At 39.1% G+C, this 19,555-nt stretch overlaps 1 protein-coding gene across 1 annotated transcript in view; it reads left to right on the top strand.

Annotated features, from left to right (window-relative positions):
- RGS18 (regulator of G protein signaling 18) overlaps window positions 1-19,555 on the top strand; it is a 265,614-nt gene that overhangs the window by 207,352 nt on the left and 38,707 nt on the right.

Below are 19,555 nucleotides of genomic sequence, written 5' to 3'. Positions count from 1 at the left end.
CTGTTAGATGCTAAGTGTGATTGTTGTCAACATAATAAAAAACTAAAAGTAAATATTTCTAGCTGAAATTTCGGATAAAATGCATTTGATCTGAGAGAATCGTACAAATCTTATCTCCATAATAAATCTATGATGGATAAAGAATCAAAGTAGTATAAACTATTAAAAAATATATATATATGTAAAGGAAAAACGTGATGCGAAAAAAGGGGAGAGGAGTTTCTTCTCCCCCATAGTATTAGCAATAGGTTAAATAAAGGCTGTATGTGAATCCGCCAGCAGTCAATAGCAGCACAATTTCATCTGTCGCCTGGCGTATTGTTCTCATATAGTCTATGTCAAGATATATATATATATATATATATATATATATATATATATATATATATATATATATATATATATATATATATATATATGAGAATGCTGAAATGTTTAAAATCAATACATTGTAAGAAGGGTCTCTATTTGAGGAATGTGTCAGGGGACATGCAAGAGCCACCAATCATTTTTGTGTAAATACTGTAATATTGTAATGATCAGCAATTCGATTGCTGTTTCTTTGGTCTGATTATGAGTATTCTCTGGTAAATAGTTTGTATGTATCATGTGATTAAGTCTGTCTGCTAGTGAGGAGACAGAGTCTTAATCACCTGGATTAATGTAGCCCGGAATATTCACCTCAAAATTATAAGTAGTAAGATCAGATGAATTATATCTGGGTCCAGAGATAAGTTTGTACTATGTAAACTTTTAGATAATAAGTAGCAGTTTATATAGGTTTGTGACAGATAAGTGAGGTCCCCTTTAAGGTAATACTGTGCCTTTAAATAATACACCTTACGGTAAGATAAGTTCACAGTGTGGAGTATAATGTTTCAGCTTGCTGGCCCATTAAATAATACACCTTGTGGTAAAGATAAGTTCACAGTGTTAAGTTTACTGTTTCAGCTTGCTGGCCCTTTAAATAATACACCTTGTGGTAAAGATAAGTTAACAGTGTTAAGTTTACTGTTTCAGCTTGCTGGGCCTTTAAATAATACACCTTGCAGTAAAGATTTGTAAACAGTGTTAAGAATACTGTATCAGCTTGCTGCGCTGTTAAACATTACACCATACGGTAAAGATAAGTTCACAGTCTTAATGGCAATGCTAACACTTGTATATGGAACCTGGCTCTAGCAGCTGTGTGCGTGCAGCTTCTCTGATCCTCTATGCAGATTGCGGCCTGTGTCTGTTAAGCTGGAAGTTGTTAGAGCGGCGTGCGTGCTGCAGTTGCAACAGGTGACTTCTGCTTTAGATGAGAAGTAGCTTCAGTTGAAGGAGACAGAGCTAATCACAGAACAAGTGATACTCTGTTTTAGACAAGTAACAAGAAAGGCTGGAGAGTGAGTGGGTATCAACCTTCAATAAACCAGCAAAGGTGTATGGGAAATGGAAAGCTTTTAAAGGAAAAGAGAGCCAGATAATTGATTCTTAAGGTGGTATGTGAGATGTAGTAACATAAGTTAAGGTGGAACTGAGGAGTTCATGACACATCCCCCCCTCAAAAGAACCTCAAGGAGGTGTCAAGGCGCTGGACGATCAGGATGCCTACGGTGGAACACAGACACCAGACGGGGAGCTGATAGATTGGATGCCGGCTCCCAGGAATCCTCAGATGAGTCATACCCCGACCAGCGGACAAGGTATTGGAGTTCACCGTGATACCTTCGGGAGTCGACTATAGAATGTACTTCGTATTCGGGGTCAGGTGTAGGAGATTCCGGAGGAGATGGAGAGACATGGGTAGATGGATCACAGGGTTTGACAAGTGACACATGAAATGTGGGATGTATACGGTAAGTTGCTGGGAGTTGTAGGGTAACAGTGACAGGGTTGCTTATAGCCACTATCGGGAAGGGTCCCACAAACAGTTTATTGAATTTCCTACAGGGTGTAGGTAATTTAAGATTTTTGGTGGCGAGCCAAACTAAGTCACCCACTTTGTAGGTGGGTTGGGGACGATGGCGTAGGTCGTAGTATCGTTTCTGGGTGGCTTGTGCTTGCTTGATGTTCTCTTGTATGACAGTATAGGTCTGTTTAATGGAGTTGACCAAGTCATTTACTTGTGGACAGGAACTGTTTGCAGGAGGTAGCGGGTGAAAACGAGGGTGCCTTCCTGAGTTGACATAAAAGGGTGAAAATCCTGTGGATGAATTAGTAGTGTTATTGAAAGAAAATTCAGCCTGGGGAAGGAGCGAAGCCCAAGAGTCGTGTTTATGGGAGCAAAAACATCTCAGGTATTGCTCCAACCATTGGTTGGTACGTTCACATAGCCCATTTGTTTGCGGGTGGTACGATGTAGTCAGGTGTTGCTGAATGCCAAGAGATTGACATAGGGATCTCCAAAACTTGGATGTAAATTGCGACCCTCTGTCACTGAGTACAGATACTGGAAGGCCATGCAGTCGAACAATCTTTTTGATAAATAGATCTGCAGTCTGCTGTGCTGTAGGAAGTGAAGCTGTAGGAATGAAGTGGGCCATTCTAGAGAACAGGTCAACTATGACAAAGATGACAGTCATGCCATAGGAGCTTGGAAGATCAACGATAAAATCCATAGAGACGTATGCCCACGGATAGTCTGGTAAGGGTATGTTTTGCAATAGGCCCAGAGGGAGTTGATGAGATGGTTTACAGGTTTGACAGGTGGAACAGGAACTTATATATTGTTTTACTGAGTGTCTCATAGAAGGCCACCAGAAGTGCCTTTGTAGAAGGTCATAGGTCTTATGTATTCCCAAATGACCAGCTAAGGAGGAATCATGAGTTATAGATAACACTTTTGTCCGGAGAGATGGTGGTATGTAATATCTTGACTTATTACAGAGGATACCGTTTTGATCAGGGGTGAGAGGGTAAGTAGCCTTTGTTGTATCCAGTTGTTGTTGGTTCTTTAATTCAGTGCTATCAGGTGAGAGTACACCAATTATGGATGTAACGGGAACTATTGTTGAGTTGGGATGAGCAGTGGAAGGCTTAATATCTTTTCGAGACAGAGCGTCCGCCTTACCGTTTCTTGAACCAGGTCGATATGTGATGGTGAAATTGAATCGTGAAAAGTACAAGCTCCACCTGAGCTGACGAGCTGACAAAGTACGACTAGTTTGAAGATATTGTAGGTTTTTATGGTCCATATAAATTACTATTGGATGTTCTGCGCCCTCCAGCAAATGTCTCCACTGGTCAAATGAAGTCTTAATTGCGAGAAGCTCCTTTTCCCCCACTGGATAGTTGAGTTCAGCAGGTGTAAGGAGTCTGGAGAAGTAACACACTGGGTGCAAAGGATCTTTTGGTAAGAGTCTCTGGGATAGAATAGATCCGATGGCGTATTCGGACGCATCCACTTCCAATACGAATTGTGCTTTGCTGTTGGGAATGTGCAGTACTGGGGAAGTAACAAATAGAGATTTAAGGAGTTCAAATGCCTTTTGAGTTTCTGGAGTCCAGATGAATGGCTTAGAGGTCCTTGTCAGGTTAGTGAGTGGCCTAGAAATGGCTGCAAAATTGCAGATAAAGCGCCTGTAAAAATTGGCGAAGCCTAAGAACCGCTGGACTTCTTTTATGTTGGAAGGTATAGGCCAAGTGGTGATGGCAGAGATTTTACTATCCTCCATAGATATCCTGTTATTGCTAATGCGATAGCCAAGAAATGATACTTCATTTACATGGAAGAGACACTTCTCTAACTTGACATACAGCTTATGTGTCTGTAATCTGGATAACACTAACCTGACGTGTTTGACATGTTCAGAGAAAGAGGAAGAATAGATAAGAATATCGTCTAGATAGACCACCAGGAAAGTGTCGAGGATGTCCCTAAAGATATCATTAATGAAATTCTGGAATGTTGCCGGAGCATTACACAACCCGAATGGCATAACTGTATATTCGAAAAGACCATACCTGGTCCTAAATGCAGTCAGCCACTCGTCTCCGGACCTTATTCTTACAAGGTTGTAGGCGCCCCTAAGATCAAGTTTAGTAAAAATAGTGGCGCCTCTTAACCTCTCAATTAACTCGGGAATGAGAGGCAAAGGGTACCTGTTCTTTTTAGTACGCTTGTTTAATTCCCGATAATCTATTATCGGACGTAAAGACCCATCCTTGTTTTTCACGAAAAAAATGCCGGCACCGGCAGGGGAGGTGGAAGGGCGAATAAAACCTTTTTTTAGATTATCAGTGATATAGGTTTTTAAATGAGCCAATTCAGGTCTAGAAAGAGGATAGATGTGGCCATAGGGAATGGTTGCCCCAGGAAGTAAGTCTATGGGGCAATCGTAAGGCCTATGTGGGGGCAACGACTCGGCTTCTGTTTTATTGAAGACAGCAGAGAAGTCAAGATATTGTGTAGGAATAGGAGATGAGGAAGTAGTGAACAAGTGAGTGTATGGAAAACAAGTTGAGACACAGTAAGGAGAGGAGAATGAAATGGTGAGGGTATCCCAATGTACCACAGGTTGGTGTAGTTGAAGCCAAGTGATTCCCAGAACAATAGGGTAAATGGGAGAAGAAATAATATCAAAGGAGATAGTTTCAGTGTGACCAGATGGAGAGGAAACGAGTAAATGAATAGTCTGTTGAGACACTGGACCAGATGCTAAATGCGAACCATCAATGACTTTTATAGGCAAAGGTGTGCTTTTAAACTGAAAGGGTATTTTATTTAATTCAACCAAACGTAAATCAATAAAGTTGGCGCAAGCGCCTGTATCGATGATTGCGTTACACTCTATCCTGTGTCGGTCCCACTGCAAAAGCAAGGGAATGGTAAGGTAAGCTGTAGCAGTGGTTTTTGTGTGGAAACAATGTTTTATGTTATGGATCTTACCTATCTTCTGCTTTAGTAATAGAGGGCACTCCTTAACTGTATGACCAGTACCTGCGCAGTACATACATAAATTCGCAGTTCGGCGTCTAGCCTTTTCCTGCGGGGTAAGTGGACCCCTAATAAAACTGATGTCCATGGGTTGGTCGGACGGTGGACCAACGGTTGGAGGAGTTGGCAGTACCCTGCGAACAGGTGCTGTAGATGGGCTTCTTTCCTGCTTCCTCTCTCTAAGGCGTCTGTCAATTGTAATCGTGAGGGCATAAAGGTCGTCAAGACGATCCGGTATACCAATCCTGGCGAGCTCATCCTTGATCTCCTCTGCAAGTCCGAGACGGTATTGGTTTTTTAGAGATACCTCATTCCAGAGGGAATCTCTAGCCCAGATTCTAAATCTGGTAATGTACTCTTCTACCGGTGCTTTAGACTGCTTTAAGTTCCTGAGTTTACTTTCTGCAGTTATTTGACGGTAGGGGTCATCGTAGAGGCCTGATAATGCCTTTAGGAAAGCATCCAGGGAATTTAGAATGGGGTCCTAGGTCTCATAAAAGGAGTCGGCCCAGGCCCTGGGTTCTCCCCTGAGATAGGAGAGTATGGTTAGAACCTTGGACCTATCAGTTGCATATGTCCTAGGACGAAGGTCAAAAAGCAAGAGGCATGCATTCCTAAACTGCCTAAATGTGGAACGATCTCCAGAAAATTTCTCCGGGTAGGAGACTTGGGGTTCTGCTTGATGATCAGTTCCAGAGTTCCTATTTGACAATGCTTCCCTTAAACAGGCTTTGAGACTCTGGTTTTCTACCTGCAGCTCTCTAAAAGCCTGTGTCAGACTATCCAAACGCTGATTTAGGGTATGGATTTGTGATGTCAGGTCACTGGGCTCCATTATCAAATATAGATTTTAGGCCTGGTTTATTATGTAATGATCAGCAATTCGATTGCTGTTTCTTTAGTCTGATTATGAGTATTCTCTGGTAAATAGTTTGTATGTATCATGTGATTAAGTCTGTCTGCTAGTGAGGAGACAGAGTCTTAATCACCTGGATTAATGTAGCCCGGAATATTCACCTCAAAATTATAAGTAGTAAGATCAGGTGAATTATATCTGGGTCCAGAGATAAGTTTGTACTATGTAAACCTTTAGATAATAAGTAGCAGTTTATATAGGTTTGTGACAGATAAGTGAGGTCCCCTTTAAGGTAATACTGTGCCTTTAAATAATACACCTTGCGGTAAGATAAGTTCACAGTGTGGAGTATAATGTTTCAGCTTGCTGGCCCTTTAAATAATACACCTTGTGGTAAAGATAAGTTCACAGTGTTAAGTTTACTGTTTCAGCTTGCTGGGCCTTTAAATAATACACCTTGCAGTAAAGATTTGTAAACAGTGTTAAGAATACTGTATCAGCTTGCTGCGCTGTTAAACATTACACCATATGGTAAAGATAAGTTCACAGTCTTAACGGCAATGCTAACACTTGTATACGGAACCTGGCTCTAGCAGCTGTGTGCGTGCAGCTTCTCTGATCCTCTCTGCAGATTGCGGCCTGTGTCTGTTAAGCTGGAAGTTGTTAGAGCGGCGTGCGTGCTGCAGTTGCAACAGGTGACTTCTGCTTTAGATGAGAAGTAGCTTCAGTTGAAGGAGACAGAGCTAATCACAGAACAAGTGATACTCTGTTTTAGACAAGTAACAAGAAAGGCTGGAGAGTGAGTGGGTATCAACCTTCAATAAACCAGCAAAGGTGTATGGGAAATGGAAAGCTTTTAAAGGAAAAGAGAGCCAGATAATTGATTTTTAAGGTGGTATATGAGATGTAGTAACATAAGTTAAGGTGGAACTGAGGAGTTCATGACAAATATTGAGAACCAGTAAACATCAATGTGTGTAATGTCTAGTTTTATGTCATGGACAGTGGCTATACTTGATACTCAGATTTGGTGAGTTTATTAACGGACAAAAAATATATTGTCAAGTAATATTGAAATATGTTTAATTGTTTCAACAAAAAGATCGGTGTAATATCTTGTTGGATCCAAAAGGATGGGGTATTAAATGAAAAATATAATTGGATGGAAATTATAATAAAAGTGAAAAAAAGGGTTGTGAGAATGAAAAAAGGGGGTGTGATAGCAGATTAAGTAATAATAGGATAAATCAAGATGTTATGGTCAAATAATGTTATTGGTTAGAGAAATGTACTACTGGAATTCTAGCATATAAGTGCGAGTGACCAGAAAATGGAATGAATAAGAGAATAATAATAATTTAATTGAATGCTGCTAGGTCTAGGTTGGAATTAAGGCCCAGTGGGTGTAGGGTTTTTAGTTTGTGGATCCAAAAGGTTTCACGGATCCTTAACTGAATGATTCTATCATCAAAATAGGTTCTTTCCACTAGCATCTACATCAGATGAAAATGTCTTTCCAGAGAGGCAGATCAGAAACAACTCCAACACCACAACTACATCTCCTTTTTTAGGGAAAGCACTAACATCTGAAAAAAATCCCCCAGACGAACAAAATCCAAAAAAAAGACCATTTCACATAGACCAAGAGGGTCCAGAGGTAGAGGCCTTACCATCAAGGAAAAAGAATCAAAAGAACTAGATAAGGGCATATATAATTTATCCTCCCACAAACTAACTACCAATGAAAAGAAAGTTTTAAAACAGGGCCTTTCCTTTTGTCCACCCAATCCTCACAACAATTTTAATCTTTTTGTTGATCTTAATCGTTTTACCAGAAAATTGGCACTTCAAAAATACTTTGCACTAAAGAATATCAGAAAAAACAATTTAGAGGAAGAGAATACAGTTTGTATCCTCACAAATACTATGGATTATGGAAATAATATGCCTATTATATATAGCACTGTGGATGACTTCACAGCACATCTATATGAAGGCATAATACACACAAATGTGAAAACAAAATCATCTTTCTCCCCGCCTGGACAAAATCATTATATAGAAGTCTTCCAGAACTTAGTTCTGGATGATTTCGAAAAAATTAAAAAGAAAAATACTAAAAAGAATTTTTTCAAAAGACAGGGCGAAAAAACAGCGATTCAGTCCCTTGCAAACAATCCAGACATAATCATTTGCGATGCCGATAAGGGGGAGGCATTATTGTTCAAGATCTTACAGAGTACCTTCAAGAGGCAGATAGGATTCTTAAGGACACAGAATATTACAAAGTCCTATCTTATAATCCTACTATACAATTTCTCACACTATATCAATCTCTAATCAATAAAGGAGTCACAAATAACATTCTCAATAAAGAGGAACACAGGTTTTTGAAAGTCAGTAACCCGAGTGTGGCCCACTATTATCACTTACCAAAAATTCACAAAAGTTTAATCAATCCCCCAGGTCGCCCTATTATTGCTGGCATAGACAATCTCACTTACAACTTATCATATTATGTCGACATTTTTTTACAGAAATATGTTTTAGGTTTAAAATCATACATTAAAGACAGCACAGACCTTCTAAACAAGATCAAAGAATTTAAAAACACAGGAGACCTCATATGGATCTCATGTGACGTTAGTGCATTATATTCAAATATAGCACATAATTTGGGTTTACAAACTACCTTAGTGTTCTTGAACCGTGATTTATTTATGCCCAAAATACAGAAAGAATTTATTTTAGAATGCATTGAGTTCATTCTCAAACACAATTATTTTATTTATCAGGATTTACATTATTTACAGATCAAGGGTACGGCCATGGGCACCAGATTCGCCCCCAGCTTCGCCAATTTGTTTATGGGCGTTTTTGAGGAAATCTACATTTACAACTCCTCAGCCGGGGCGAATCTGGTGTTCTATGGCCGCTACATTGATGATTTGATTTTCATTTGGAGGGACGACCTAATAACAGCACACACTTTTACAGAATCTTTAAATAAGAATGGCATGTGCCTGACTTTTACAGCTAATATCAATTCAACAACAATAGACTTTTTGGATCTTACTTTGGGCTGGGATTCAGAGGGCAACCTTAGCTCAAAAACATTTTTCAAAAAAGTAGACAATAATAGTTATTTAGATTACACAAGTAACCATCACAAAAAATGGTTAAACAACATTCCATATAGCCAATTTGAAAGGATAAAACACAATTGTTCCGAGATTTCTCTTTTTGAAAAACAGAGTCAGATTATATACAAAAGATTCGTTGACAAAGGCTATCCCCCTGATCTTTTAGACACCTGTCTTAAAAAAGTGAGAAATTTAGATAGAGACAAATTATTGAACAAAAACAAACCAACTAAAAACAAAGAGGAAAATTATTCTTCAGAACCTTTGTTCATAACTCAATATAATTCCAACCACACACAGATACAGGGAACAATTAACAAATATTGGCATATCATTAGGAAAGACCCTGTTCTTAAAACACTTGTGGGAGATCATCCAAAGATAGTATACACCAGAGCACCGACACTTAGGAGCAAATTGGCACCAAGTAAAAAGGTCAAACACACATCATGCAATACACAATTAACAATAAAACAGAAAACCACCCCTTCCTTTCTGGATAGAATAGGAGTCTATAAATGTGGACAAAAGAAGTGCAATACATGCAAAGTTATAACATCTGGGAAAAAGACCTTTCAATCATTCGTGAGTGGAGAAGTTTTTACTATTAGTAGATTCATGAACTGTAACTCAGTATATGTAGTATACGTCTTGGAGTGCTGTTGTGGAATTCAGTACGTAGGACGTATCTCTAGGAAAGCCAAGGTACGCTGGGGAGAACATTGGCGCAATTGTAAAAACTGCACCAAGAAGAAGATTAAACACAGCATTCCCGAGCATTGCTTGAACAAACATAAGGGAAATTTTGATATTTTCAAATTTTACCCTATAGACTATATTCCACCTTCTACAGACTATAATAGAATCATTCAGTTAAGGATCCGTGAAACCTTTTGGATCCACAAACTAAAAACCCTACACCCACTGGGCCTTAATTACAACCTAGACCTAGCAGCATTCAATTAAATTATTATTATTCTCTTATTCATTCCATTTTCTGGTCACTCGCACTTATATGCTAGAATTCCAGTAGTACATTTCTCTAACCATAAACATTATTTGACCATAACATCTTGATTTATCCTATTATTATTTAATCTGCTATCACACCCCCTTTTTTCATTCTCACATCCCTTTTTTTCACTTTTATTATAATTTCCATCCAATTATATTTTTCATTTAATACCCCATCCTTTTGGATCCAACAAGATATTACACCGATCTTTTTGTTGAAACAATTAAACATATTTCAATATTACTTGACAATATATTTTTTGTCCGTTAATAAACTCACCAAATCTGAGTATCAAGTATAGCCACTGTCCATGACATAAAACTAGACATTACACACATTGATGTTTACTGGTTCTCAATATCATTTATACAGTATTTACACAAAAATGATTGGTGGCTCTTGCATGTCCCCTGACACATTCCTCAATTAGAGACCCTTCTTACAATTTATTGTTTTTAAATATTTCAGCAATCTTTTACAATGTATTGCTTTTAAACATTTCAGCATTCTCATATATATATATATATATCTTGACATAGAATATATGAGAACAATACGCCAGGCGACAGGTGAAATTGTGCTGCTATTGACTGCTGGCGGATTCACATACAGCCTTTATTTAACCTATTGCTAATACTATGGGTGAGAAGAAACTCCTCTCCCCCTTTTTTCGCATCACGTTTTTCCTTTACATATATATATATTTTTTAATAGTTTATACTACTTTGATTCTTTATCCATCATAGATTTATTATGGAGATAAGATTTGTACGATTCTCTCAGATCAAATGCATTTTATCCGAAATTCCAGCTAGAAATATTTACTTTTAGGCCTGGATTTAGAGTTTGGCGGTAGCCGTGAAAACCAGCGTTAGAGGCTCCTAACGCTGGTTTTGGCCGCCCGCTGGTATTTGGAGTCAGTGATTAAAGGGTCAAACGCTCACTTTTCAGCCGCGACTTTTCCATACCGCAGATCCCCCTACGCCATTTGCGTATCCTATCTTTTCAATGGGATCTTCCTAACGCCGGTATTTAGAGTCGTTTCTGAAGTGAGCGTTAGAGCTCTAACGACAAAACTCCAGCCGCCTGAAAATAGCAGGAGTTAAGAGCTTTCTGGGCTAACGCCGGTTCATAAAGCTCTTAACTACTGTACCCTAAAGTACACTAACACCCATAAACTACCTATGTACCCCTAAACCGAGCTCCCCCCACATCGCCGCCACTCGATTAAAATATTTTAACCCCTAATCTGCTGACCGCCACCTACGTTATACTTATGTACCCCTAATCTGCTGCCCCTAACCCTGCCGACCCCTGTATTACATTTATTAACCCCTAACCTGCCCCCCACAACGTCGCCGCCAGCTACTTACAATAATTAACCCCTAATCTTCCGACCGCAAAGCGCCGCCACCTACGTTATCCCTATGTACCCCTAATCTGCTGCCCCTAACACCGCCGACCCCTATATTATATTTATTAACCCCTAATCTGCCCCCCTCAACGTCGCCGACACCTGCCTACACTTATTAACCCCTAATCTGCCGAGCGGACCTGAGCGCTACTATAATAAAGTTATTAACCCCTAACCCGCCTCACTAACCCTATCATAAATAGTATTAACCCCTAATCTGCCCTCCCTAACATCGCCGACACCTAACTTCAATTATTAACCCCTAATCTGCCGAGCGGACCTCACCGCTATTCTAATAAATGGATTAACCCCTAAAGCTAAGTCTAACCCTAACACTAACACCCCCCTAACTTAAATATAATTTACATCTAACGAAATAAATTAACTCTTAGTAAATAAATGATTCCTATTTAAAGCTAAATACTTACCTGTAAAATAAATCCTAATATAGCTACAATATAAATTATAATTATATTATAGCTATTTTAGGATTAATATTTATTTTACAGGCAACTTTGTATTTATTTTAACCAGGTACAATAGCTATTAAATAGTTAAGAACTATTTAATAGTTACCTAGTTAAAATAATAACAAAATTACCTGTAAAATAAATCCTAACCTAAGATATAATTAAACCTAACACTACCCTATCAATAAATTAATTAAATAAACTACCTACAATTACCTACAATTAACCTAACACTACACTATCAATAAATTAATTAAACACAATTCCTACAAATAAATACAATTAAATAAACTAGCTAAAGTACAAAAAATAAAAAAGAACGAAGTTACAAAAAATAAAAAAATATTTACAAACATAAGAAAAATATTACAACAATTTTAAACTAATTACACCTACTCTAAGCCCCCTAATAAAATAACAAAGCCCCCCAAAATAAAAAATTCCCTACCCTATTCTAAATTAAAAAAGTTAAAAGCTCTTTTACCTTACCAGCCCTGAACAGGGCCCTTTGCGGGGCATGCCCCAAGAATTTCAGCTCTTTTGCCTGTAAAAGAATAAATACAATACCCCCCCCCCCAACATTACAACCCACCACCCACATACCCCTAATCTAACCCAAACCCCCCTTAAATAAACCTAACACTAAGCCCCTGAAGATCTTCCTACCTTGTCTTCACCATCCAGGTTCACCGATCCATCCTGAAGAGCTCCTCCGATGTCCTGATCCAAGCCCAAGCGGGGGGCTGAAGAGGTCCATGATCCGGTCAAAGTCTTCATCCAAGCGGGGCAGAAGAGGATCTTCCATCCGATTGAAGTCATCATCCATGCGGCATCTTCTATGGTCTTCCATCCGGAGCGAAGCGGCAGGATCCTGAAGACCTCCAGCGCGGAACATCCATCCGGACCGACGACTGAACGACGAATGACTGTTCCTTTAAGGGACGTCATCCAAGATGGCGTCCCTCGAATTCCGATTGGCTGATAGGATTCTATCAGCCAATCAGAATTAAGGTAGAAATTTTCTGATTGGCTGATGGAATCAGCCAATCAGAATCAAGTTCAATCCGATTGGCTTATCCAATCAGCCAATCAGATTGAGCTCGCATTCTATTGGCTGTTCCGATCAGCCAATAGAATGCGAGCTCAATCTGATTGGATCAGCCAATCGGATTGAACTTGATTCTGATTGGCTGATTCCATCAGCCAATCAGAAAATGTCTACCTTAATTCCGATTGGCTGATAGAATCCTATCAGCCAATCGGAATTCGAGGGACGCCATCTTGGATGACGTCCCTTAAAGGAACAGTCATTCGTCGTTCAGTCGTCGGTCCGGATGGATGTTCCGAGCTGGAGGTCTTCAGGATCCTGCCGCTTCGCTCCGGATGGAAGACCATAGAAGATGCCGCCTGGATGATGACTTCAATCGGATGGAAGATCCTCTTCTGCCCCGCTTGGATGAAGACTTTGACCGGATCATGGACCTCTTCAGCCCCCCGCTTGGGCTTGGATCAGGACATCGGAGGAGCTCTTCAGGACGGATCGGTGAACCTGGATGGTGAAGACAAGGTAGGAAGATCTTCAGGGGCTTAGTGTTAGGTTTATTTAAGGGGGGTTTGGGTTAGATTAGGGGTATGTGGGTGGTGGGTTGTAATGTTGGGGGGGGGGGGTATTGTATTTATTCTTTTACAGGCAAAAGAGCTGAAATTCTTGGGGCATGCCCCGCAAAGGGCCCTGTTCAGGGCTGGTAAGGTAAAAGAGCTTTTAACTTTTTTAATTTAGAATAGGGTAGGGAATTTTTTATTTTGGGGGGCTTTGTTATTTTATTAGGGGGCTTAGAGTAGGTGTAATTAGTTTAAAATTGTTGTAATATTTTTCTTATGTTTGTAAATATTTTTTTATTTTTTGTAACTTAGTTCTTTTTTATTTTTTGTACTTTAGCTAGTTTATTTAATTGTATTTATTTGTAGGAATTGTGTTTAATCAATTTATTGATAGTGTAGTGTTAGGTTAATTGTAGGTAATTGTAGGTAGTTTATTTAATTAATTTATTGATAGGGTAGTGTTAGGTTTAATTATATCTTAGGTTAGGATTTATTTTGCAGGTAAATTTGTTATTATTTTAACTAGGTAACTATTAAATAGTTCTTAACTATTTAATAGCTATTGTACCTGGTTAAAATAATTACAAAGTTGCCTGTAAAATAAATATTAATCCTAAAATAGCTATAATATAATTATAATTTATATTGTAGCTATATTAGGATTTATTTTACAGGTAAGTATTTAGCTTTAAATAGGAATCATTTATTTAATAAGAGTTAATTTATTTCGTTAGATGTAAATTATATTTAAGTTAGGGGGGTGTTAGTGTTAGGGTTAGACTTAGCTTTAGGGGTTAATACATTTATTAGAATAGCGGTGAGGTCCGCTCGGCAGATTAGGGGTTAATAATTGAAGGTAGGTGTCGGCGATGTTAGGGAGGGCAGATTAGGGGTTAATACTATTTATGATAGGGTTAGTGAGGCGGATTAGGGGTTAATAACTTTATTATAGTAGCGCTCAGGTCCGCTCGGCAGATTAGGGGTTAATAAGTGTAGGCAGGTGTCGGCGACGTTGAGGGGGGCAGATTAGGGGTTAATAAATATAATATAGGGGTCGGCGATGTTAGGGCAGCAGATTAGGGGTACATAGGGATAACGTAGGTTGCGGCGGTTTACGGAGCGGCAGATTAGGGGTTAAAAAAAATATGCAGGTGTCAGCGATAGCGGGGGCGGCAGAATAGGGGTTAATAAGTGTAAGGTTAGGGGTGTTTAGATTCGGGGTACATGTTAGAGTGTTAGGTGCAGACGTAGGAAGTGTTTCCCCATAGGAAACAATGGGGCTGCGTTAGGAGCTGAACGCTGCTTTTTTGCAGGTGTTAGGTTTTTTTTCAGCTCAAACAGCCCCATTGTTTCCTATGGGAGAATCGTGCACGAGCACGTTTTTGAGGCTGGCCGCGTCCGTAAGCAACTCTGGTATCGAGAGTTGCATTTGCGGTAAAAATGCTCTACGCTCCTTTTTTGGAGCCTAACGCAGCATTTGTTTGAACTCTCGAAACCAGAGTTAAATTTATGGTGCGGCCAGAAAAAAACCCGCGGAGCGTTAACAGCCCATCTACCGCCAAACTCCAAATCTAGGCCTTAGTTTTTTATTATGTTGACAACAATCACACTTAGCATCTAACAGATTAAACACCCATTATTCAGGTTTATAGATTCTTTGTTACCAACATATCAGCCGAAATTGTAATCTATTTATTCTGTTAACTACATATTATGTGTCCAAAAATTGTTGCTTCTCAAACTGTATTTTTCAAGGATTGGTTAGATTGTGACCAATCAAACACATTGGCAGGCTTTTTAAACATTCTTTGTAATCACATGTGTAATACATTTTACCTGATGAAACGGCCAGGAGCTTGCGGCCGAGAAACGCGTCCTAAGCTCGCAAAATAAAGTGTTTTTAACTTTATTTACCACAGCATTACTTGCTTTTTATTCAGCCTGCCAAAGTTATATCAGCCACTATCAGACAACACATATCTTCCGACTATCTGGGAAGTTTGTCCTGTACTCAGTGTATGCTATACGCATAGACTAACCGTTTGCAGTTTGTATATACAGCAGGAGATCACAGGATCTTGCTCTGATTCATAGAGGAGAGTCCATAGCGGCCCACCCAGGAAATCCGAATCTATTTGGCTCCAGCGTACTGACTGCTGATTTAAATGTCAGTCTGCCCATTTGCACCATTTTCAACAAAGGTGCCAATATCCTTGTGAGTATACTACCACTTGTCTATTTTCTCACTGTGATCCATTACTGTTGGAACCCACTTGACTATGAGGCGCTGTCTTTCTTTTTACCATAACATTTGATGCACCCGCGGGCCTAATACTCGCAAATGCAAAAAGTAGTCAAATTGAAAAAGACTAAACCCCAGGTAAGAAATAAATTTCTTAAAGTGTTTATATTCCCAAATATGAAACTGACAGTCTGCAGAAGGAAATACATGAACCTGACTCATGGCAAATATAAGTACAATACATATATTTAGAACTTTATATAATTTGCATAAAGTGCCAAACCATAGCTGAGAGTGTCTTAAGTAAATGAAAACATACTTACCTGATGACACCCATCCACATATAGCAGATAGCCAAACCAGTACTAAAACGGTTCTTAGTAGAGGTAATGGTAAATTTGAGAGTATATCGTCGATCTGAAAAGGGAGGTAGGAGATGAATCTCTATGACCGATAACAGAGAACCCATGAAAAAGACGCCCGTTAGAGAAATCATCGTATTCAATAGGTGATACTCCCTTCACGTCCCTCTGACATTCGCTGTACTATGAGAGGAATCGGGCTTCAACAATGCTGAGAAGCGCATATCAACATAGAAATCTTAGCACAAACTTACTTCACCACCTCCATAGGAGGCAAAGTTTGTAAAACTGAATTGTGGGTGTGGTGAGGGGTGTATTTATAGGCATTTTGAGGTTTGGGAAACTTTGCCCCTCCTGGTAGGATTGTATATCCCATATGTCACTAGCTCATGGACTCTTGCCAATTACATGAAAGAAATAGCGGGTGCACCACCCGGCTGATTTTACTGACCACCTGGCTAAAATTTTATTATTAAAATTATACAATTAATTTGTGCTTTATGTAGTAGAAAATTATATAATAGAAAATATTACACTGCCCCCACCCGGCTACTTCATAATGCCGCAAAATTTTCTATGGAGAACACTGCAAGGCATATATGTGCAGTACATTGTGGCTTGTGAGCCTACCTAGTTATGCTTTTTTAACAAAGGATATCAAGATAACAAAGCAACTTAGACAATAGAAGTCAATAGAAAAGATGTTTTAAAATGCATGCTATGGGGCCGATTCATCAAGCTCAGAATTGAGCTTGATGCAGCTGTTTGCGCACAAGCCTTTAGGCTCACAGAAATGGGAGTTAAAGGGACACTGAACCCAAATTTTTTCTTTTGTGATTCAGATAGAGCATGAATTTATAAGCAACTTTCTAATTTACTCCTATTATCAAATTTTCCTCATTCTCTTGCTATCTTTATTTGAAATGCAAGAATGTAAATTTAGATGCTGGCCCATTTTTTTGTGAACAACCTGGGATGTTCTTGCTGATTGGTGGATAAATTCACCCACCAATAAAAAAGTGCTGTCCAGAGTTCTGAACTAATAAAAAAGCTTAGATGCCTTCTTTTTCAAATAAAGATAGCAAGATAACGAAGAAAATTTGATAATAGGAGTAAATTAGAAAGTTGCTTAAAATTGCATGCTCTATCTGAATCACGATAGAAAACATTTGGGTTCAGTGTCCCTTTAAGAAGCAGCGGTGTAAAGACCGCTGCTCGTTAACTCGTCCCCCGCCTCTGAGGCGGCAGACAGCAATCCGCCAGATCACATACGATTGGATTGATTGACACCCCCTGCTAGCGGCCGATTGGCAGTGATTCTGCAGGGGGCAGCATTGCACAAGCAGTTCACCAGAACTGCTTGTGCAATGATAAATGCCGACAGCATTTATCGATGTGTGGCGGACATGTCCGTCCGTCCGCACTTTCATAAATCGGCCCCTATATCTGAATCATGAAAGAAATAAATGAACTTAGTTTTATTTGCAAAAATATTACAAAAATATAAAGCACATAAAGCTCTAGATAACTGTGTTTTACATAAATCTAAAATTACAGACAATTAGGAATCAGTTTATCAAACTATAAACAGGTCATTTGACTTTGTATTTTGAACCAACATGTGCTCCTAAATGGATTATCATACTTACAAAAAATGGTTGTTGGTAGAGCTTGATGTAATGTTGGATTTAGCTTTTGTGTTGTCCTAGGTTACTGGACAATTTGCTGGTATTCTAAATCTTCACCCACCCGCAACAATTTTACCTCATAATTGTCTTGTATGTTGTTCACCATCAAAGGCCAGGGATGCAGGGATGGGTCATACGCCCCCTCTAAACATATAAGGATCAATGATGTGTAATAAAATATATAAATAAAACATCTGAAGAGCACAGGAATGGGAAGGCATAATTCTATTAAACTTAAAGGGACAGTCAACACCAGAATTTTTGTTGTTTTTAAAAGATAGATAATCCCTTAATTACCCATTCCCCAGTTTTGCATAACAAACACAGTTATAATAATACACGTTTTACCTCTGTAATTACCTTGGGGTCAATTTATCAAGCTCCGTACGGAGTTTATAACCCGTGTTTCTAAAGACTGCAGCTCCATAACCTGTCCAACTGCTCTGAGGTGGCGGACGAAATCAACTCGATCAAATACGATCGGGTTGATTGACACCCCCTGCTAGCGGACGATTGGCCGCGAATCTGCAAGGGGCGGCATTGCACCAGCAGTTTACAAGAACTGCTGGTGCAATGATAAATGATGTGTGGCGGACACGATACGCTACATCGCTTCATGTCTGTCTGCACTTTAATAAATATACCCCCTTGTATCTAAGCCTCTGCAGACTACCCCCTTATTTCAGATCTTTTGACAGACTTGCATTTTAGCCAATCAGTGCTTACTCCACGGTAAATTCATGTGCATGAGCTCAATGTTATCTATATGAAACACATGAACAAATGCCCTCTAGTGGTGAAAAACTGTCAAAATGCATTTAGATTAGAGGCGGCCTTCAAGGTCTAAGAAATTAGCATATGAACCTCCTAGGTTTAGCTTTCAACTAAGAACACCAAGAGATCAAAGCACAATTGGTGATAAAAGAAAATTGGAAAGTTGTTAAAAATGACATGCCCTATTTGAATCATGAAAGTTTTTTACTTGACTGGCCCTTTAAGTATACTGTCTCCCCCTAATTCCTGCTGCCATATGAATAGGTCTAGTTAGCCTAGTAAATGCTTGTTGATGTGTGACCATCATTAATACAGTTTCAACTCAAATTCTCACTAATTAAAATGTTACCCAGGTAAGAAATAAACAGAAATGAGCCCCTTCTAGTTTTTTACCGGGGCTAAAGTGATAGTTGACTGAAATGAGGGGGGTGGGAAGTATATGAACAAATAATGAAAACATTCTACTACATTATCAGTTAAAACATATACAAACCTATATAAACATATACAAATATCCAAAAGAGACAATTGGTTATGTGAATTGTTGCAGAAAAATCACGAATACACATGCGACTGTTAATTGTACGAACATGTTGCTGTATATGTTTCTTAAAGGGGCAGTAAACCTAGCAAATAATATTATATAACATTAGCTTACCGCCATAATTCTAAAGCAAATAGTTATATAGATATTTTGCAACGAAAACAGAACTCCGCTCCTGGCTCTACTGAGCGGGTCTGTTTTCTACTCCTAAGCGCATCTGGGCATGCTCACAGCCAGCCCGATTGTGCTATTAAACTCATTGTAGCTCGCTCCCGCTACCAGACCAGAGCGGGAGAGAGCTACATTGAGTTTAATAGCGTGATCAGGTACGCTGTGACTAGACAGCATGCCCGCAATGCGCTTAGGAGAAGAAAACAGACCCGCTCAGTAGAGCCAGGAGCGGCGTTCTGTTTTCGTTGCTCAATATCTATATAACCCTTTGCTTTAGAAACACAGCAGTACGCTAATGTTATATAATTCTGTACTATGTGCAGAATTATATAACATTATTTGCTAGGTTTATA

This window comes from Bombina bombina, chromosome 10, assembly GCF_027579735.1.
Source record: "Bombina bombina isolate aBomBom1 chromosome 10, aBomBom1.pri, whole genome shotgun sequence".
Lineage (NCBI taxonomy): Eukaryota > Metazoa > Chordata > Amphibia > Anura > Bombinatoridae > Bombina > Bombina bombina.
This window is presented reverse-complemented; position numbering and strand designations above follow the sequence as displayed.